Source organism: Equus caballus, chromosome 26, assembly GCF_041296265.1.
Source record: "Equus caballus isolate H_3958 breed thoroughbred chromosome 26, TB-T2T, whole genome shotgun sequence".
NCBI classification, from domain to species: domain Eukaryota; kingdom Metazoa; phylum Chordata; class Mammalia; order Perissodactyla; family Equidae; genus Equus; species Equus caballus.
The window spans coordinates 21,173,270-21,197,049 of NC_091709.1; the positions used below are offsets into that span (position 1 = coordinate 21,173,270).

General features: G+C 40.2%; 1 long non-coding RNA gene across 1 annotated transcript; it reads left to right on the forward strand.

The window, feature by feature from the left end:
- Positions 1-688: 688 nt before the first annotated feature.
- Positions 689-22,724, forward strand: LOC138920956 (uncharacterized). Its single transcript, XR_011433064.1, has 3 exons — positions 689-822; positions 10,311-10,405; positions 22,569-22,724. It is a non-coding gene; the product is annotated as an uncharacterized lncRNA (long non-coding RNA).
- Positions 22,725-23,780: the final 1,056 nt, after the last annotated feature.

Below are 23,780 nucleotides of genomic sequence, written 5' to 3' on the forward strand. Positions count from 1 at the left end.
ATGTGTATGTGAAATAAGTGACTTCCTACATACACAGTATGGCCTGTGAGATTCTGTAGGCCTGATTGCTCAAAAATTTCTCTCCCACAATTCCACTAGGATACTTCCTTTCCCCCTCTGTGGCCTGATATTCTTAACATGAGAGAAGGAAAGCCCCGGGAATGGAGAAATTCACTACAGAGATGTGATTTCCAAAAAGGCACAGGGAAAATGTTTGCGTGTTATTGGAGCAGAAGGCCCTCTAGCCGTCTTCTTTAGAGCATCTTCTTAAGTTCGCTTGTGAACTGCCCTCTTTGACATCATAGAATTCAAGGAAGAGTGCCTGGTCTAAGGGCCTGGCATTTGCATTATGCCTGGGTAATCAAAGATTGGTTAGCCCTTCCAATCAATATTTTTTTCCAGCTGACAAATGGGGTCATACCTACCCACCTCTTAACAAAGACAGAGTTGAGTGAGGTAAGCAGGAAGGGCTAATTATGACCTGTTGGCGGGAGGTGAGAGAAATCTAGCCAGATCCATATAATACCCAGTAAGGTGAGTGCTATAGACTAAATGTTTGTGTCCCTCCCAAAATTCATAAGTTGAAACCTAATCTCTCCATGTGATGTTGTTTGGAAGTGGGGCTTTTGGGTGGTGATTAGGTCATAATGGTGGAGGCTTCATGAATAGGATTAGTGCCCTTACAGAAGAGACCCCAGAAAGTTCCCTCACTCCTTCCATGTGAGGACACAGTAAGATGGCTGACTATGAATTGGGAAGCAGGCTTTCACCAGAAACCAAACCTGCTGGTGCCTTGATCTTAGATGTCCAGCCTCTAGAATGGTGAGAAATCAATTTCTGTTGATGTCACCCAGTCTATGGTATTCTGTTATGGCAGCCTGAATAAACTAAGTGAGTGAGTAAATTCTATATTTGTAGACAATGGCTGCTGAGTAGAGAAAAGCAAAATTTCTACTGGGTAAGGAAGGGAAATTTAGAAAGAAACTAACTTTGCCTACTTCACTCTGCTTAACCCTGATGACTGAGGTAGGTGAGAGACACATTCTGATTCTTCCCATCATTTCACCTTCTGCCCTTCACCATCAACATGATCTCTTCTAAAGGTCAATGTCCACTGAGGAGAATGACTCAGCCCCTACTCTGACATAATAACATGAAGAATTTGTCATTAGAATTAATATTCTAAATGGAAGAGTCTGTGTTCTCTTCTACCCATAACACTGTTGGAATAACACTTACCATCTGGAAAAAATAATTTAATCAGGCAAAAGAAAGTTTTCAAAAAAGAACTCCAGATATTGCCACAATTTGAGATAGTTCAGTTCAACCAGAAAGAAGACCAAGGACACAATAGAAAACGTTTGAGGAGGAATTGAATGGCAAGGCTTGGCAAGTGTTTTTTGACCCAGAAAGAATATGGGGAAAGGAGATCTTAAAAGAACGTGGAAGTTAGAGAGTCATTGGTCTTCTGAGATGAAGACAGGGCTGAAGAGTTTGTCAAAGCAGAGGCTAGATGAGTTGCTTTGGGAAGGGAGAAGAAACAATCTACTTCTTTTTTTATTCTTTGCTCTTGGCCTGGAACGAGGCAGAAACCCATCCCTCAAAGAATGTCAAAGTAGTTCTTTGACGTTTCTATTACATTTGTGTCCTTTATTGGATGAACCATTTGAATGCTTCTGAATATCCATCCCCCTTGCTCTAAGGTGCTGATTCTAAATTGCATAACTCAGGGTTTGAGACCAACGATGTATGGGAGCCAAGAACTCCTGTCCTTTGCTCATTTAGGACAGGAAAGCATCAGGTGAATAAGAATTATATCTACTCTATGGGGAAAAGTCTGTAATTCTTATGTTTAACATTTGATTTCTATCACTTCCTAATTTTTAAATTTTAATTGACATTGGCATGGTTTGATACAATAACAAAAAAGGACATTTTCTTAATATTAATGCTTAGTGGGTATAATAGCACATTGCCTAAAACTTAATTGAGAGCCGAAGAAACCTTCTGCAGCTTTGGAACAGGAATTCATTAAAGGTTTTTTAGAGGGATATAAACGTCAAGCCAAGGAACAAAGGGACTAACCCAACTTTACCTAAAGAATTTGGCTGCTTCACCTCCTGAACCCAGGACTCATTCCCACACCTCAGATGTGGCACAATGCACAAGGAGTTTCTTGACAATACAGATTAGCTAAAAGCCAGAGGAGGCAGGGAGGCCTCTTCTCTCGCTGGGACTTGGAAGGCTTCCATTGGTAACTCCCACTGATGCTAATGGAACTACATGTATTAATCTTTCAGCCCAGGATAGAGCCCAGACTGGGTAGCTAAGGACACACCCAGAACAAAGTGACCTGCCGAGTACACTCAGAACTCAGAATTTAAATGCAGTCAGAATAAGACTAGATACATTTTTTAAATGTGTTGGAATCCATTTGCAATGGCTATCCACAGCTTTATACAACCAATTTATAAAGTTCAGACTGACTAGGACTGACTAGGAACTAAAATATTGTAGAAACACCCTAATGGATGTATTTCCAAAATAAATTTGGAAACATTAACTGTGTTTTGTTCCTGGAAAAAAAATGTAGTGAATTATAAGAGTCAAAGGCACTATGACATTTGTAAGAAAGCACATAAACATTTAAGGAGGAAAGAGGATATCTACAACTAGACCGTCCAATATAGTAGCCATTAGCCACATGTAGCAATGTAAATTTAAATTAATTAAAATTAAGCGATATTTCAAGTTCACTTCCTCAATCATACTAGCACATTTAAAATTCTCAGTGGCCACATGTGGCTGGTAGTTACTGTATTGGAGAATGCAGATAGAGAACATGTTCATCAACACTGAAAATTCTATTGCACCCTGCTAATCCGGACCCTCCAACCTCTGCCCCCACGCCCACCCTACAGCATGAGTAATTTTTATATCCTGGCTAATGCGATTTCAAGATTCAGAATGGCCCCAGAAGAGACCAGAAAAAACACCTAGGACAAAGTTGTTGCCAGCATCACTGGGCTGAGCAGCTAAGGAGCTGATGATTATAGGCATGGGCACAACTTTGGGGCCTGAGTTTTTCTGTGCATATGAGAGACTCTGAATTGACCTCACAGCTATCCAGCTGAAGTGGTCTTCTTCCTCCAGGTTGTGGCCATGGGTTCATGTGGTCTGTTTATGTTTGGCATCAGCTCCTGGCTGCTCCTCTAACTATGCAGCTAATTACACCAGTGAGATGAAGGTGTAAAGTCCTCTGTGGTCCAATGCACGCATTGCCCAAGTCCCTCCCGGTCACTGTGGTTCGCTCATTCATGTGAGCGTGATAGGTCAGAGCGAGGGTTCAGGGTCTAGAAGCAGAAATGAGGTATAATACAAACCCTAGAATTACTGAGATAAGAACCTGTGGGTAAATACGCATAAATAATAGTACATGGTTAGCAGAGACGAGATAATTTATCTCATGAAATAAGCTTAGTTTTCGAAACCCTGTTTAGTCCACAATCTTAGTTTTTTTTGCAATCATTTGCACAGGATTTTTCAAATAATCTTTATGTGAGTATATATAATTAAAGTAAAAAAAAAGAAAAAGAAAGTCAGATACTCCCTGCCTTGAACTCTCCCTCCTATAGCTGATCCAGCCTTTGATATAGAACTTGAAACAGTGCCACAGGAGGGGGCCCACACCTTCTGTTTACAAAAACATCTATAGAGGGGAGTGGGCAGAGTATAGTTATTTCTCTCTGACTAAAACAAGTTATTTCTAAAAGGGAAAAACTAAAGAAGGAATTAATTTTAAAATATACCCAACAAGATGATGGTCATGAGGATTATGATGGTGATGCTGGTGATGATGCTGGTGATGCTGGTGATGCTGCTGCTGCTGCTGCTTTGCTTGGTCTTCAGTTGCGAGAGCTCAATAAGCATATGTGGCTGATAACACAGAGAAATCAGGAGCGCTCTACTTAATCCAATGGGCCTGCTCTCCAGGAATAATTATTTTTCAGCAGGTTGCTCCTGAAAAGGTGAATGTAGTTTGGTGTTGTATTTCATCCTAACTTCTGTTTCTGCTGACCAGACAAAGATAATGTAGTAAGAGAACTAGAGATTACATTGACGATACCGCATGAAGAAAATTCTTGTACTCTAGTCTTGCTCACGTTCTTGCGATAAAAACAAGCAGACACACTGGACGTTTGTGGTACGTAACTGGAACAGGCGGAGGAAAGCCGTGGCTCTCTTCAGACAGAGGTGGTGCATTCATTTGAGTGAACCCTGAAGTTGTCTGTGATTTGGCAAGGGAAGTTTCGAGTTTCAATTCAGTGACTGCTGTTTAAACTGCAGAGTTGAAGCACAAATGATCCATCACACGTTTTGGCATATTGAGTCGTCTTCACAGTTCTAATATGCCATGAAACCTGATTTACATATAACGGAGGCACAGAAGATGAAAAGCTGAGAACAGACCTCCGGTTTCAAAAGGCATCAGGCACACTCTTTCATTTTCTTGAAGCACCACTAACTTCTATAAATTCATTGCTGGGAAAGGTTATTAAGCTGCCAGGCCCTTCTTCTTTCTTCTCAGTCCTTAGTTCCCCTCCTCTTCTCACATGCCATATGGAAATTATTCTCTCTCCCCCTCCCATTCTTCTTTCTTCTCTTTATCCCATAGTTTTTTTCCCTTCAGCTGAATCCCTCAGAATCTTTGGACCACAACAAACATAATTCTCCTCTTCCTGTTCAGACTTGTAATGCATTTGGAATTCTTTTTGGCCTTTAGCAAATGTAACATAGTAACAGAACATGAAATAGACAAAGAGACAGCTTCATCAGATTCTAGACCTAACCTCTTCAAGGTAGCATCTAGAGAAAAACACAAGGCCAGTGTGTAACCAGTGGGTATGAAGTGCTGCTATATTATAATCATAATACCAACATCCATTGTCAGTATAGACAATAGACTCCCAACCTACCATCCAATTATTAGCTATGTGGTGTACAGCCAAAGACATCACAGTATGGACAGAGTGCAAAAATTGGCCTTTGCCACAACTCAAAATATATAATTTCTTTGAATTAGGTCAGTATATACTAAAACATTACTTAATCATGTCTCTTGGAAAAATAATGAGAATGTTGTATCATATATTAGAATTAAAATCAATGCCCTCAGCCATCATTGTCAGTTGCTTGGCACCACATAAAAAAGATACTGTGCCTGCCAAAGTTTCGCTTCCCTTCAGGGTCCCTGGACCAGGGTTTCTCAACCTTGGCACTATTCATTTTGGGCCAGATCATTCTTTTCGTGGAGGATTGTCTTGTACATTGCCCAGTGGTTAGCAGCATCCCTGGCCTCTACCCACTGGATGCCAGTAGCATCGCCCCGTCTGCAAGTATCAAATATCTCCTGGGGGCAAAATCCCTCCCAGTGGAGCCCTAGACTCACAAGATATCCATCCTTCATCTCACATTTCCTTTTCCTCCTCACCTTTCATGCTCAGTCCTATCTCCAACCCTAGCTCTGTACACCTACCCCGACCCACTCACCAACCCTCCCCATGCTTTCTCTCTTCTCTGAAACTGATTCTTAGTTACATGAAGGTACCTTGGCATGCCTGTGTAAACCATAACAGATTCCCTTGAGCCTCCAAAATGACATATAAGGGTCCAATAGGGAAACATCAAGAAATGGAGAAAAAATAAAAAGTTAGAAAGCGTAAGGAATTCATATCTAGCTTACCAGGTTTTGGTATTGAGGAATCCAGTCTGCATTGACTGCTTATGACTTTGGGTTGACTATCTGGGACAATTTGAAAGTGATATTATGGGATTAGCCTGGAATCCCATACAGGTTCATGAAACGAAGGATAAAAGACTGGAGTTTACATCCCACAAAACTTTGCTTCTTGTACAAATTTACACATTTTGTTGATTTCCTATGAAAATTATTTGCCATGGATTTTCCATAACTTAAAAAATTCTCTAAATCCTCCAGGTCCCACCCTCCTTGGTCTCCTTATTTTCAGCAGGTAACCACATCTCTGACTTGAAACTGTGGAAACTGATAAGAAGATCTAAGCCATCTGAAATGAGCTTTCTCTTTTAATCTTTCTCCTTTCTGCACTAAAACATCTCTTCTCCCCATGCTATCAGCTACACTGAAATATTTCTGAATTCATTCCCTCAGCTTCGTTTTATTATTGCCTCTGGTTTCAGTGGATTAGTTTCAAAACTAATCCCTTGACCTGTGTTCATGACCTTGAGCCTCTGATTATCCTCTTCTTTTGCATCTTCAATATCTTACTTTGGATTAGTTTCTTCCACTCTGTCTGCAATTTTCACTGCCCACTCCACCATTTGCCCTGCCATTATCTCAAGCTTTTCCCTCATATTTTCTCCCATCCTTTTCCTCTCTCTCCCTTTCTCTCAACAGACTTCTCAAAAGAATAACTTATACTCTTCATTTCAACTTCACAGCTGCCATTCCCTAATCCCTCGCAGGCTTGTTTCTATCTTGACGAATCTGCTGAAACCACTTTTGCTGTCTAACAGTGACAATTCAATCATGAAATCCACCTGATTTTTGGGCCTTGGCTTTTGAGAATTTGACACTCCCTGGATTTTCAAACTTTCTTAGCGCCGATGCTGCTGCAGTCTCCTGATTTTCTATCTCCTACTTTTACTGCTTCTTTTTTCTGCTCTCATCTCCAAGTATTTTAGGAAAATGAACTCAAAACTTCAAATATCTGACTTTCAGTCTGATGGATCCAGTCCTCAATAGAACTTCCATTCAGACACTCCAATGCTGCTATACAAATGGGTTCAGCAACTTCTTTTTACCTTGGAGGTGGCATCCATTCTTCTCTAGGGAACTCCTCTTTATATGACTCTGTTTTCATGGTAGAACAGTATCTTCAATCACCTTGAGTGGAATCTTTTGAACCTGGAGACCTGTTTGGCTCAGGTAACAGGCTGTCATTTCATGAGCCTACCAGGCTCTTTATTATAAATATTGATGCCAATCTTGAAGGCAGTAGAAGGTGGGAGGAAGGCGTAATGGGGGAATTTTTGCTGGCCAAGTCTATTATTAGAAATAACAAGTGTGTATTCAGAGAGGGTGGGGGGGGGGAGAAATCAGTAAATCATTTCAGTTTAATGTCTAAAGCTGAAAAGTCAAAAGTAATGATATAAGATACTATTTAGAGTTTTATAGACTAAAAGGATCAGCTGAAAGACTGAAATTAGCTCTGAGGAAAGGAAAATGGAAGTATCTTGTGGAGTTATGTTTAATTGTAATAAGTATTTGGAATTCATTAATCCTTAAACTACACATATGTAAATAAACCCCAAATATATATATAATAAACAATACCATCAACATAAATAGTTAACCATGAGGAATAGAGAAGGAAACAGGATATAACATATGGATAGCTTCCTGCTCTGCAGAAGGCAATAACACTCTGGGCTAGACAGAGAAGTCTGAAAAGGGAGGAAAGAGAGAGCAAATGAGTTGAGATGCCAGTCTGATGCTGATTCTCTGGCCCACTCCATAAGTTTGAAACCCAGGTGGGAAGGCAGAGACCATTGGATGGCTTGGGAATGTCGGCATTAAAGGAGAATATGCACTATTTTCCACTGACAGCTTTGAATGCCTTTCTTCAACCTCGGCAGCGAAAGCAGAGTAGAAATGGTGTGTGAGGCAGAGCAGGGCCTTGAGCTATTCCTCATCCCCTCAGCTGCCATGGTCTCTTGTAGCATGGAGGCAGAACACTACTGTCCTTAGACCCCTGCTCTGGGCCTCACACTTTAAAGGGGTGCACACTGACCTTTCTCTGACCAGGTCCTATCCCACAAGACTAGAAGTCCTTGGCACCAAAGGGACTTCCCCACCCAGAGCTCACCCTCCTCCTACCATTGTAGGCCATAGTTTGGAGACTTGTGATACTGGAAATTCTGCCAAAATTGTCATCAGCCTGCCTCCAGGCTTTGCATGTCTCTTCCTGGGTCTAGTCTCTGGAGGGTAAGCCATACCACCAGTGTGTGCACGTCTAGGGCTGAGTGGTGGCCAAGAAGTGGTTATTTGTGTTTGTGTGTGTGTGTGTGTGAGTGTGATTAGTATGGGGTATAGATGGGAACTTAAATACATGGGCTGGGATTTCCACACGTGTGTACAAGACCATGGGGAAATGAGCCAGTGGTTGGAGGAGAATGGAAAGTGGGCCACAAACTGAGCCTTGCTTTCCCTATGTCAATGCATTTTAGTGTGGAACTACAAGTAGTCTAATACTTCTAAATTCGAATTGCCTAAGCTATTATAAAAGTATATTTGTCAAGGTAAAAGTATAGAATATATTTTATTTAACAATTCTTTTCCTTGATAATATTTAGAATTATGATATGTGGGCCTCCATTTTTATTCTTGCCCTGAGCCCAGTGCTGTCTGATGGGTCTGGAGAAAGAGATTCAGAAGTTGCTCCAGAAGTGAGTGGGGGTGCTAATATCCTGAGAGGGCCAGTGGACTGCAAGATGTTGGGTTTGAGATAAGAACTGAACAGTATTCAGTCCTTGTGACTGGTGGCCAAGGCAGAGGCCAGCTTGTAGGGGTGAAGGTCAAGAAGTAACAGTTACAGCAGCAGCAGCAGCAAGCATAGCAAAGAGAGAGGCCAACAACCGACAGCCACAGGCCATGCGGCAGGAGACGTTTCAGTCACCTAATGAGAATTTGGAGGAAGAAATGAAGATTGGATGCCTCCATCCACCCTCCCTACTCCACCCCCCTACAGATGACACTATGATATTAGATGAGCTCCACTTGTACCCTGTAGGCTGAAGAAAGGACAAAGAAATCTTTTGAGGGTTAGAACAGCTGTCCTATAGAGATTAAAGTATGAACTGAATAAGTTTAAATCCTGAATATGAACGAATTTTTACCTCAAAGAGAATATTTTATATTTAAATAGGATATGACTGAACAAACTACCTTAAAGGTACATAATTTTTTTTTTTTTTTTTTTGCTAATGATCAAAGAGAGATTCAGAGGTGAACAAAGGAAGAGCTATGGGAAAGTAGCACTGTTACATTTCTGCACATCTGATTCATTAATGCAGATAAACTGGTAATGCTCTGAAATATGCACTCCTGGATAATGTCCTGGAGAAAGTGGAGAAGCTGGGTCTTTGTCAGGGTATGGTATCAGAGCAATACCATGATTATACACCTTGGTATTAAATGGTTTATTACATCCCAGCTGTAGATGAAGGCTAACTTCGAAGGATTCAGAAACTCTATGTGACGGACACAGGGACATTTTGAGACTCACAAAGTTTGGAATACCCTGCCTTAGAGAGTAAAGTTGAAAGTAAAGACTGTCTCCTAAGAGTATTCTGCTATTGACTATTAACTACAAGGTCTTGAACAACACCAGCTACTCCCAGACTCGCTGGGAGCCAAGGGAGCTGATAAGATGAAAGATCCAGAGTCTTTAGGCAGAGAGAACAATGCCTTCTGGAAGGAGGTCTATTGCATTATTTGAACTGCATCTGATCAACGGGAACTATTCTGAGCACTTAACTTCATGGCACCAGGGCATTAGAAACATCTGAAATTGTTGCCAAAATGGAATCTATCTACCCAATAGATCTGATTTCTTGACTCGATGACGTAGATCATAGAGGAGGGGAAAGTTCCACACAATTATGATTACTTGACTCTTTTTTTTTGACTCGAGATAACTGAGGATGTCAAGGAAAGGTATGTGACTTTCTCCTACAATATTTCATGAGAGACCCTGAAAATTCAAAAACTTTACAATCTATACCCAGTTACAAACTCCAGGCACTGGGAATAAAAACAGCGATAAAAGAAATACAGGTCTGTGACCTTACAGAATTTACCTTCCAGCGGGAATGGCATATAATAAGTGCTTAATAAGTATTTGTTTAAAGAATTGTGTCTATTGTATATATATATGTGTGTGTGTAATAATATATGTATAACACATATTTATATATGTTGTATGTGCATGCATATCCATATTCAGAAAAATGCATGAGATCATTTTATCAGGGATCTGACAAATTCCATAACTGCTGTGATATTGTGTAGAAAATACCTTTTTTCTGTGTGTGTTTCTTGCATGGATTCGTATTGCTCAGGGAAGGGACTGTGAAAGTCCTCTATTGTGGGAAGAGTTTAGCTGGCCAGTATCTAAGAACCTACAAGATCAATTCATAGCAACTCCGTCAAATGAAAACCTTTTCTTGAAAATGATAGAGACACTGCAACCATTTCATTTTTGTTTCAGGGGAAAGTATGGCAACCTGAAAGGCCAAACATCAGGCCTTGGGGAGAGTTAAGAACGTGCAAAACAGGTTTTGTGGAACATGGCATCGGTTGTTGGTAAGATCCCCTTGAACAATTGTCAAGCAGCATGAAAGCCCAATGAGGGAGGAGAGAGACCACAAATCCAGGGTGGCATCACTTCACATGGTGGTGTGCTTTCCTCCAGCAGCACTCAGCAAACTGATTTTTAGGGAATTGAAGATGGATTGTTGACTTGAGCTAGGGTTGAAGTTTCACTGGGTAGATGCATGGCATCAGAAGTTCTAGAAGGTAACAGGTCTGGCTTGACAGGAGGATGCTGGCTGATTGGGAGAAAATGGAATGGTCAAGGCAGTATAAGCCTGTATTAGGTCAAAATTGGGACCGTGGGAGTAAGGGATGGAGACATCTGGAATGGTAAGAGCTTTTGGCCGATGAATAGGATGCCGGCATTTAAGATTTCAGACATAGAATATTTCAGAATGATTTCAAGGGCTGCTAGATGGCCATGTGCATGAGGTAGTTCAAGAAGAGTGGAAACAGAAGATTTGGAGTTAAAGATGAAACTGTGAAGAAAATGTATTGGGAATATCACCTCAATGGCTATTTAACTTACTCAGGGTAAGAGCAGAAGTTAAGAAGTTGACAAGTTGAAAGGAAATATGTGGTCCAGGTGCCCTAACTAAAGGTTAGTAAAAGGCAATAACAAGGCAAATAGCTAGTTGACATCAGCCCCAAAGGGCGGATTTTGACTTGTGGAGGAATAATGGTTCAGAGTAAAAGCTTCAATAGGGGAAGGGTGAGATAGAGCACTCCTACTCTTCATTAAAAAGGGCTGCGTGGGAAATGCTGGCTTTGGGGACTATTAGATTTCAGTTAAGGCAAGAAGGTGGCAGAAGCAGTCTGTGAAGAGGTCTAAAATGGAGGGGATTTGTGTCTTAGAATTGGGGATGCATAGGCCACAACCGAAAACAGCAGAGAGAAATGGACCGGCAGAAGTGAAGTTTGGGACAGAGAGTAGGGGAGAGGGTAGATGGTCAAAGGGACTTGACTGCTGGGCAGGGACTGAGAGTAAACAGGGATGTCAGGTCTGGGAGGATTAGTTGCTCTCCGGGTTCCAAGTGGAGCAGAGGCACACAGTGGTTTCCTACCAGTATTGGCTCATGCCCTAGGGGTGTAGCCAGAGGCTTCAGGATATTAGCAAATTGTGATTTTTTTTCAGCTTTCCAAACAGAATCTTGGTTGGAAGCTCTTGTAGTGTCTCTGAAGGGATCCTAGTTTAGGTATTTGCAGATTAGAAAGAGTCAGTGTCCTTAGGGGATGGGATGGTTCTAAACCCTCTCAACAGCCAGCTGGGGCCTGACTCTGCAGCCCTTTTGAGAAATCCTGGCCAGGGATGAAGGAATACTTCTCATTACCCACCCATTGTTTAAATTAATACCATAGCTGCTCAAGGTGGTGACCAAGGCCCTTCCAGGGAGCTCCTTAACTATCAAGGTGAGCCCTTCTCATCTTTTGAAATCTGAGCTAAAGTGTGGGCTCCTTGGTTGAACTACTATGGACTGAATCACTTTAACCGAGTTCAAAGGATATAGCCACAGAAAAAACAATAGACAGTCTATTGACACAGACTATTGTGGTGACTTCTGCTTAGATCCACGCTTCCTCAGTTTTATTCCACACTAGGTTTTTTCTAAATAGGCCTGTGGAGGCAAACTTGGACTTTAGGATGCAGGATTTTGGTTGGTAGATGAGAGAGAAAGATGGAGAGAGAGGAGGAGGGGGAGAGAATGAGAGAGGGAGAGCGTACTTAAGCGCAACTACAGAGAAGCAACCGCAGCCGTAAGCTAATGCCCAGCAAAGGTTTCTTTCAGCCCCATCTCCACCCTGGAAGCCATGAATGTGCTGGATGAAAAACCAACTCCTTTGTTCTGCAGGATAACTCAATTTGAAATAAATATACATGGATTTAAAATAATACATTAATTTAAATTCGCTAGGTGGAACCACTTTGATGGAAATTTCCCTAAAAAAGCAACAAATGATTTGCCTCTGCATCTAATCAGCCAATCAGACACCCCCATGCTGATTACTTAATGAACTAGAATTTTAATGCAAAAATTTGTGATTATCAACAGTGCTTCTGGCCTCATCCTCCCCCCCAAAAACCCAAACACTTTGTGCTTATAATTCTTAACAAATTAGTTAATCTTTTCTTCAACCATATAACAGAATTTGTTAATCAAAACTGAATTCCTAGCCAAATATCTCAAAGCAGCGTGCAAAGCATGCAGTCAAGCAGGTAAGAACAAGTTGATGACTAACCGAGTGGTGTCTTTTTGCTATCAAGAAGAAAATAATGCAGGTCGCTGTGTGAAAAGAAAATAAAAGGCAGGGACCTATTACAGAAGTCCCAAGGCAAAGACTAAAGAAAGAGAGAAAGCCCAAGGAATGGGCTTATACTATCCCCACGTGCTATTTCACCAAAATTCCAAGGGAGAATCTTCACGGTGGGAACACTGGTCCAGTTTTGGCTGGGGGAGTGAGACAAGGTGGGCAGATCTGGGCTGGAATTAGTGAGTGAGTTGTTATTACTCCATTCAAAATAAATAAGGGCCTTGGGGGCTGGCCCCATGGCTGAGTGGTTTAAGATCCTCTTGATCTGCTTTGGGGTACTAGGCTTCGCAGGTTTGGATCCTGGATGTGGACCTACCTACTCCACTCATCAGCCATGCTGTGGAGACATCCCACATACAAAGTAGAGGAAGATTGGCACAGATGTCAGCTCAGGGCGAATCTTCCTCCCAATAAATAAATAAATAAATAAATAAATAAATAAATAAATAAAAAGAGCCTTGATAGATTGTGGTGTTTTAGGTTACTCTTGAGCTCTTTGCTCTGACTTCCATCTCCTGGGTGGAATTCAAGCGTGGAATAAAAGTGTAGATTCTGTGAGGAAGTGTTGATCTGAGCGGAAGTCAAAATAGTCTGTGGGGCCTAAACTGCACGTGCATGAGATTATTTATGGAAGGGGCCTATGTTTGCTAAACAGATATAATTTGTTTTCTGGTGAAAGGATATGTTAACTATGTAATTGATTATTTACAAAATCACAGAGAAAGTTTGATGAAGTGAATGAATCCCGCCCATGCCTCTTTTTAAAAGTAATAAGCATGATTCTTTTCTAATCCATGCATGTTATTTAAAATGATTTTACTCTGAAAATAGCACCTATTTCATGGGATTTAGTGTGAGGAATCACTGAGCTGATAGATATAAAGAACGTGAAGTTGTGCCTAGTTCCCAGAAATAGATGACAAACATTAGCTATTATCATTACCACTCTAGATGGTAAATAATCCCCTTCTTACAAAAGAGGAGCTTGAATTTCAGAGCGTTTTAGTGACTTGCACAAGATACAAATTAAATCAGCAGATTGAGAGTGCTGCCAGGCCATACTGACATGACCTGAACTATCGGCCTACTCCTAAATCTATTTCCAAACTCATAAATACAAAGCCATTATCAAAATAGATTCACACGTGGGTGGTCAGAAGAGATGCTGAACAAAATGTTGTCAAATCACATTTTACGGTAAATGCTGCTGCAGCAAGAACAAAGTTTGAGACGTTAGCTGTTCATCCTCATAGCTCAAACCTTTTGCTGATGTCTAGAGACTTCACAAGAAGGATCCTTCAAGGATCTGTCTGCATGAGGCACCAAAGACCAGCAAGTGGAGGGATTCATGGTGAGAAAACAGATTCAGGGTGCACAAACCCGGGTCCATAGTTGGTTGTTGTCAGAGGAGAGGGAAAATTTTTTAGTAGCCTGGTGAATGGTGATCAGGCTGTCCTACAGATTGGACCTCCCCCAGCAATGGTGTGTCCCAGGGAAGAGGAGAAAGCAGCCACAGAACCCGAGGATCAGAAAAGTCTCTATGAGATATTGAGAGTAAAGGCTAGTCACGGAAACTCAGTAACAGAATATAGTGTCCTAGTGTGTAACCTAAGTAGCGTGGAGGTAGCTGTAAAACAAGTTGGCATTCAGAAAAAAACAAACAAGAGGAGCCTAAATACATTGAAATGGCATCCGCAGAGGTCCACAGAGCCCTGGGAAGGAAGCCACACCATTATGATAGCAATGTGGGAGCCTGGGTTCCACGATCGAGGGGGTAATGGTAGATGTTTCACGGCAGGCAGGAGGGCTACATTTAGGGGAACGTGTAAAATGGGAGGTTTCTTAACAAATTAGAGGCATTTGAAGAGGATTGAACTTTTTCCAATTCAGTAGGTGAGAGATGAACCAAATTCTATTTAAACATTATTACTAAGTTTTTCCCATAGGTTGTCAATCTACAAATTAATTCTTTTTTTTTTTTAAAGGTATGCTTTTTGGTGAGGAAGGTTGGCCCTGAGCTAACATCTATTGCCAATCTTCCTCTTTTTTAATTTTTTTTCTCCCCAAAGCCCCAGTGCATAGTTGTATATCCTAGTTGTAGATCATTCTAGTTCTATGTGGGATGGCGCCACAGCAAGGCTTGATGAGTGGTATGTAGGTCCATGCCCAGGGTCTGAACCCCCGAACCCCAGGCTGCCAAAGTGGCGTACACAAACTTAACCACTCGGCCTTGGAGCTGGCCCCCACAGATTAATTCTTATATTGACTTATTGAGCAGAACTGTGCTAGACACCGTGGAGAGGACAAAGAATAAAATAATTCCAGTTCTTGTTCTCAAAGGCTTACAGCTTTGTGGAGGAAAGTAAGCTCCATGAAGGCAGGTACTTTGTCTATTTTGTTCATTTTCAAACTCTAGGACTGGAAAGGAGTACCTGAGATGGGAAAGTCAATTATCAAATGTTTAGTGAACTAATTTTTAAGTGACCTCAGTTAGTTTAATAAAATTGTAAAGAATGATATCTATTGTACTCCTAGATATATACCCAAGAGAATTAAAAACACATGTCCACAGAAAAACGTCCATGCAAATGTTCATAGCAACATTATTTACAATAGCTGAAAAGTGGAAAAACCCAAATGTTCTCCAATTGATGAGTGAATAAATAAAATATAGTATATCTGTACAATGGAATATTATTCAGCCATAAAAAGGAATGAAGTACTGATTCATGCTACAACCTGGATGAACCTTGAAAACGTTAAATAAAAGAAGCCAGTCACAAAAAAACACACATTGTATGATTCTATTTACATGAAACATCAAGAATATGTAAATCTATAGAAACCAAGTGTAGATTAGTGATTGCCAGGGGCTAACAGGTACGGAGTTTCTATTTGGAGCGATGGAAATGTTCCAAACTTTACTGCGGTAATGGTTGCACAACTCTGTGAATATACTAAAAATCATCAAATTGTACATTTTGAATGAATGAATTGCATGGTATGTGAATTTCAAATTATATATAAAATAAGACGAGAGAGAGAGAGAGAGTAGCATTTACAGGTTCCTGTGGGAACACACAGAATGTACCACCACAAACCAATGTAAAAGTAAATTATTCCTAACTTTAACCTTAATTCGTCCTCTCATCTAGAGAATGTTTGAAACAATAGTCGTGTAGAGATTTTGCTGCAGATGTTAAATGGAAGAAAAATCTCATCCAAAACCAGGATGTTTTCTCGAATCTTCCTTCCTCACATCTGGGGTCCTGTGGCTTCTATGTGCAGACTCACTCCTGCCCCAGGATCTAAAATCAATCTTGGTCTTCGTCTCGATCAGGGGACATGTATTGAACACTAGTTCAGTATTCCAAGGACTTAGCATCATTTCTACCTTTCTGTTGGTCTGGTTCTGATCTAGCATTTGCACGTAAGCTTATCCTTATGTCTGCATCGCAAGCTGCTCTTACAGTTCTGGGTCTGTGCCTTTTTCTCTTATGTCTAAGCACTCAGCCTAAGACTGAGTCTGTTTGTGCTGAGGCCTTGCCTGCCTTCTCAGGGCTTTTCTAGGCATGAGGATCTGGTCCTTGACTGTGATTGGGTCCCGGACAGACTTCCCAGATGCCGACCTCCCTTCGGCATTCCTTCTTGCCTGGCCATGTAGTGTTATTGGACATTGGTGATGCTTGGCCAGATGCCCTTCACCTATCTGTGACCAAGACACAGCATTCCAGGGGTCTGACTGGACTTCCCTCCAGGGCTGTTAAACCTGCCTTCTTCCTCTCAACTTCCTGAATCCCACAGACAGGTTCCAGATGACCCGAGTGACACTAATTCTAGTACAACTTTTTTTATACCTAGATGAATCATCAGAGTAATTTTGGCTTTGACAAATATTTACGCTTTTTCATTGAATTTATACTTTTTAGAGATTCAACAGATATACATTTATTAATTCAACATTGAAGGCTTACTAGATGAGAGATCTTATCACGGTGCTGAATGTACAAAGCTGAAAAGTAAAGCTCCTGCTTGAAACGATAAGGATGATGATGATAACTAATATATTTGAGTATTCACTAAGTGCAGTTTCTAGACCAAGTTGCAGAGCTTCATTATCTCATTTATTTTTCACAACAAACCCTATATTGTATATTCTAATATTATCTGCATTTTATTGAGACCCGGAGAGTAGCATGTCCAGGATTGAAGTCTTAGACAATCTAATTCTTAATACTAAGTTCTTAATCAGCATGTTATACTGTCTAGAGAACTTAGCTTCTGATGAGAATCCAAAATACTGTGCTCAGATATCACAAAACAATCTTAGATGAAGATAACATTTGGTCTTAAAATGTCTGTTGAGAAAACCCAGAATAGGCTTCCTACACCCATTCTTAAGATGATCCATGCAGGGTCAAGAACTAGAGTTTCACAAGATAGGGGCGACCAGAGGTCAAGTTCAAGGATGTTATTAGGGCAGGAAGGAACAGCTGAGTCCTAGATGGCCGAATAGGCCCACATGTGCACAGTCCAGGGAGTTTTGCTTCCTCGAGCTAAAAGAGGAAGACAGGCAAGAGATGTTAGCTTAGAGCCAATTTTCCTCATTAAAAAAAAAAGTCTTTTTCAAGCTCAATTTTTCATCTAAACAAATATTCACTCCCTGACTTCAGTTCCGGAAGGTAAATAACCCTCCAAGATAGTAGCATGGAATTTGCTGCAGCAAAATGCTCAGTGAGTCCCGTGGGATCTATGTCTTTGTGCATTTACTCTCAACTCAATGGCCACGTATTAGCGGAGACTACAGGAGTGGATGGCCAAAAGAAACCCTCTATTCTTTCTGTTTTGGTTGTAAGTCTTCTAATTATAAAAAGACATATTTAGAGTAATTGTTTTTAGACTATAAGTGGTTGTTCAGCAAGTTATGAATCCGGATTCTTAATTCTGTTCCCTCTTCTCTATCATCCATTCTCATGATTAGAAATTTTGCAAACGATGCACCTTCTCTCTGCCTCAACTTCTCTTCCAAGTAAAGACTCCCATAAAACATGCCATGGACAGAATAACTCTTAGGAGGAAAGAGAAGAAAGATCTCAGCCATAACCTCCTAACCTGTTCAGCACACCCTCAGCCAGCAACTTCATTCTCCTTTTGGCATTTGGCGGGCTCTGGTGTGTCCCTCGCCCTCAAAAATGCTATCGACATAATGAAAGTCAAGATGAAAATTAATCATTTAGTGGGCTTCCTCCTGCATCTGTTTTAAAACCTCCTGGAGCTGGGGGGAATCTGTAGAACCTTACAAGTCTGTACTAGGATTCCCCTTGGCTGTACTGTACCTACCGGGAAATCTGAGAAAATCCCTAAGAACTGATTATTAGGGAGAAATGAGATGACACTGTTCCCCAGCATTTGAGATCAAGAATTGCAAACTGAAACAGTTGTCCTGCCTCTGATTTCCCATAGCTCTCTGCCCATACTGCTGTCTTCCTTCTTACTGCCTTATATTTGTATTTTCCAGTTGGGCCCTTTCTCCCACTCCATTGTAAGCTTCTCACATGTCTTAGCATCCTTGGTGCCTAGAACTAGAGCAGGATATAATAAGAACTTAATAGGCTTTTGATAAATTAACACCATTTTAATTTTAAAAAGAAAAAAAGAGGTCATGAATCTAACGATGCTTCGGAAGTATACACCTGGGGCGCCATAGGGAGGCCCACTTGTCTTTACACCAAGACTTGGCATCTCAGCCTTTTAGAATGCCATCAATTTGGACATGTCCTCAAATCTCCTCAGAAATAAGAGATGGAATAATAATAATGGTACCTGATATTTTATAGTACTTTTGTGTTTATCATATTGATTTTTTTTGGCAATCTTTTTAGAAACTATTTTGCAAATCCGATTATCGTGATTTGAAAGATTAAGAAAATGAAATTCAAGGAGGTAAAATTATTTGCCTCATTACACAAGAATAAAGTGACAGGGACAGAACAAAAATCTAGAATCCGGGACTCCTGTCCTAGTCCAATGTTCTTTCCACTACAACCCACTGCAAAACTCTGGAAAGAGTGGAAATCATTGTCTATGCTAAAAAGAAATTCATTTTGGATCCTGATCAAAATTTGATGTTGTGGGTTTCTGCAATCCACCTTAGCTGAGAGGTAGTCATTTTTCATTTTGGGGCCAGCGCTTCAGTAGCTGAAAGCAGTCGGTGCATTCATTTGAAATGAAGGATGGGAAGTTCCCTGAAAAGGTTCGAAGTCTTAATTCAATTGATATTGGCACAATAAACTCCAGGACGCATCCAAATCCATTACTAGGACTTCTCATGCCAGCAGCTTGCAAAACTAGATGTGAGATTGCAGCAAATTCTTTCTGCTATGTGTTTTAAGGTAAAGTGATACATATCTCCTTTCTTCACATGAGAACTGAAGGGTGTTTACTCAGCGACGGTCTCCCTGTATGAGTGACACCATTCAGAAAGGCAAAAATGAAATACCCAACTCTTGCTTACCCTTGTAGTGTGCAGAGCAAGGCTTTCTGGTTCTCTGTGCTGGAATGGGATGCACACCTACCGGTCTGGCAGTGGGCAATGGGGACTGGAAGATTCCATCATTCCATATTCCCTTGGGGACCTCACATTCTCATGGTCTTTGACCGAGTTATAAACATTAGGGGAAAAAAATGGAATTTTTGTTGCTTCTTTCTAAAGCTGATCTTTTGGAATTGTGAGGACCTTTTAAACTAAATATTTTGGTCATAACTCTTTTTGCTACATTTATGCAAGTATAACCTAATTCTGACTCTCTCATTGCTTGTCCTCATAGTTTTCTACAAGACCTAAGGTCCCAAAGGAGGGCTGAATACACTGTTTAAAGTCCTGTTTTTAGACATTCCAGAAATAAGAAATATGTGATAATATTTAATCAGGATGAATATAGCTTCAAGTAACAGAAAACTGTCATTCAACTTGTTTAAACAATCAGGATATTAATTACTTCTTGTATTAAGAAGGACAGAGATTGGGCAGCTGTAAGGCATGGTACAGTCAGGGCCCAGCTTTGAGCTCTTCTGTGCCTTGAGTTTTTTTATGGCTGGCTCCTATCAGAGCTCCAAATGATGGTACCAGGTCTAGAGGACATATCCAGATATAACGATGACCAGGGGCAGAAAAATGGGGCCACCTTTCCCATGCACTGCTCAGGAAGAAAAGAAATTTCCTAGCAGATGTCTGACGCGTTAGCCAGATATATGTCACATGGCCATGCTTAAACCAATCATCGCCAAAACCAATGAGACCGTCATGCTTGTCTTAGACCAGTTAGGACTTGGAGTTAGTTTTATTTAGGTATGTGGCTACAGAGAAAGGTAGATATCTGGAGGAAAGAAGAAGTTGGTGTGGTGGGAATTGGGGAGATGAATATATTGGTTGGGTGACCAAGAATGTTTGAGACAAGTTGTCTTCAGCATATTTGATATTTTTTCATGCCTACAAATTCCAGCTTTGTCACTTCCTTTGTCATTCTTATTATTGAGTGTCTAGAATGAATTGTTCTAGGACTTGAAGATAGTAAGATTAAAAAAGGCAATATCTCTGCTCTAGAAGAAAACATAGTCTTTTCCATACTACTAAGAAAAGGTGATTAAGAAAAAAAATTAGAAACTGTGAGAATGTCTATCTTCCAAAATGGAAAAAATCCTTAAGGATCTGCTGTTCCACTAATTAGCAAAGGTAAATCACAACACTTCTGTACAAAATAATAAGGGAACAAGAGACTAAAGTTTTGCCTATTTTCACAGGTGTATCATTTAGTATAAATGCAGTTGGATAGATGGGAGAGAAGTTAACAATGAGATTCCACTGGCCCCTTATGAGGTCTATGGTATTATAGGACTAAAGAGGGCTCAGTTTTTTAATTGAAAACAAGATAAGTAATTATCTTCAATCTTGTTCTAAGAAGGTAGTAATTAGAGTGGATCCCCACTCCTGGGTCAATACTCCCAGCTCACAACCTGATAGAACTCCCCAGCTTGATGTTAACAGAATAAATAGAACAATATATTCGAAGTCTGTGGGGAGGGCAAGAAGATGATTGGGGATCTCACTCCTGTAATTGTTGCCTTCAGAGGATGGAAACTACAGGTAATTTTAATAAGAGTTCCCCACTATTGGAACCTATAAGCCCCTGGAGTACTTTAAGAAAGAAGAAAATGTCTCATTAGTGGCTCCTTTCAATTCCCATCTATTGAAGTTTGAAGATTCAAAATGATGGAAAATAACTCCCTGCTCAAGTAATGGTTCAATCTGGAAGAAATACATTATTTAAAAAAGAAATTCCCAAAGATGCTAAAACATGGAAACAACTGCTTAGAATACAGAGCAACAAGAAAAAGCAAGATAAAAGGTAAATAAAAGAAAAGAAATTGAACATCAAACATGTTTCTCAGAAAGTCAGAAAGATAAGGATGTATTATTTGGAAGATTAGTCAGGATTTTGTATTTTTATTGTTAGTGAAGAACAGTGTTTAAAGGCAAGAGCTCAATCTTACTACATGGCAATATAGTGCTTACATGGATCTGGATGGTTACACTACTGTACGTACCAGCATAAGATGTTGACAATAACTTGGTCCTTTATCATGCCCATTCAATAGGAGCTATTGAAGACTCATGTTGAGACGGAGATCATAAACAGGGGCAGCTTTGATTTCAAGAGCTAGAGTAGATATGTAATTGGAACAGTTGAACTTTGAATCTCACGGGACATTGGGGCAAGAAAGCCTTTCAACGGCTTCTAGTTCAAGTCTCAGATCCTCAAGCAGAGAAGACAGTGAGCGATTTCATCGTGGCATATCATCTAGTTTATAGGAGACTGGGTCCCTATTTGTAAAACTAACTTTTTGTGAAGGTCGGTGTGAGATCTGGAGCGACAAAAGCTAGAAGAAATAAAATAAAAAATTGCCTCTGAGAAACAATTGGATATCAGTTATGGTTTGGATTAAGAATGCTTAACACAGAGTTAGCAAGGAGGGCTGAGCATTTGTAACCACATGAACTGAAATTTTAAAGCTTCCACTGGTTCAAAGAATATACCGATAATTATGTCTTTTTTTAAAAATTGCTTTAGCATCAGGATCAGGAAGCTGGTTGAGTCTTGGTAAAAGCACCAATCCTATTTCCATTTTTATTCCTCTTCCAATTTTATATAAAAGGTACATTTTCATTAGAGGAATTAGGTAGCTAATTCTCTTGGAAAGATGCAGCTGTCACTGAGTAACACAATCTTCTCCTGCCCTCCTCACCCAGGCTGGCAGTGACTGGACTCCAGCTAGAGTGGCTCTCATTTGTTAGGACACTTCGGGCTGCCGTGACAGCTGACAGGAGAGTAGTAACAGCTAAGGTGTCAAGCCATCCCTTCCCCAATTCCATTTGCTTTGGGAACGTGCTAACTTGAAAGTCCATAAGGGTCATTTAAGAACAAGTGTTAGTAGACAGCATAGGTTTATGTTCTTCTCCATAGCCCACTTAAGAGGGAAAATAATGCTTATTTTTTGTTTAAGACCATTGTATTTAAGTGATTTTATGATCATCGAGACAAAATACCTTGGTGCATGTATCATCTTGATGTTCGAGCAACCAAAAGAATTGAGTCAGTTTACAAATGTTTTCGACCCCACACCTAAGGGAGAGTGGATACATTTTTTTTCTGTGGTAAAGGATGACAAAATACTAGTTTGATAGCAGATGTAACAACAAATAGATTAGATTTCCAGCGTATGTAGGACTATGTTTTCTAAAAAATAAAAAAATCATTCACCAACCATCATTCCCTTTCGATCTTAGATGTGATAATGTGCACAGTAAGGTTGGGTAAAATTCACAAATCAACAATATGCAAGGAACGTTGAAATGAGTTAAGCACCACAGGGAACCAAAACTGCGCATGACACGGTTCCTACTTTCAAGGAACTTCCTAACACATTGGAAAGACAGTTACATGTAAGTATCGTGTCGTGAAATATCACCCCAATTGATAACAATTTTTACCTAAGTAAAATGATGATTTTGCCATTTCAGAGACACACTGTGGTTTATTAGAACGAGCGCTTGCCTTGGAATCAAATATCTCAGTCAGCATCTGAAAACTGATGCTTCCTAGCTATTACTAAACTTCTCTGTATTCACTTTTCTCATCTATAAGAAGGTTGAACTAGATTATTTCCGAGTTCAAACATTCAGCAGTTTATGATCTCTTAAGAATGTGTGCTACGTTTGTTAGTGGTTTATAATGCAGCTAACGGGTAATATTAGTAAATTATTAAAAAATTATCAAAAATATTACCCAAGATTTAAGTGAATTTAGGTTAACAAAAGAAGTTCCACATTCTAAAAATGTTTGAACAATGACTTGAAATAAAAATGTCTTTGCCACATGCCTTCCACTAATGTAATTAGGGCATTTACAAATGAATACATTTTTATCATGTTTAAGTAAGACAAACTGAACTTCTGTATGGTGCTACTATTTACACGTGAAGATGTTGGCTTTTTGGTTTATTCTACTGACTTCTGCCAACCCCTCGACTGAAGGCAAAGTGATCTTACCATCCTCGATTTGGGGCAATCAGCCATCACAAAACAATTCCTGGTAATAAACATTAGAAGGAGAGGCCGTCAAACAGCTCCAGAATGATAAATAATGATATCATTTTCCAAATAGGAAACAGGAGGAGGTTAATTTAAAATAAACCACTATGAGGTTTCTTACAGAGTTATCATCACCTGCCTTTCAAAATAAGAGTGATCATTACATGTGAGGGCAATTGTTCATCAGAACATCTTGTTTACTTGGCTGATTGTTCTCCCCAGGTAGAGCTCTTTTCAACAGATCAATCAGCAGTTTTAATCGGCTTTCATGACTATTTAACAGGATAATTTGGTCAAATGGCACATGTTATATAAATTACCGTCTCTTTTTTTCCCCATCACAAACACACGCACTCAAGAGTTTCATGCAGAACTGTTGTCACATTCTAGCTCTCCCACGTTCCTGGA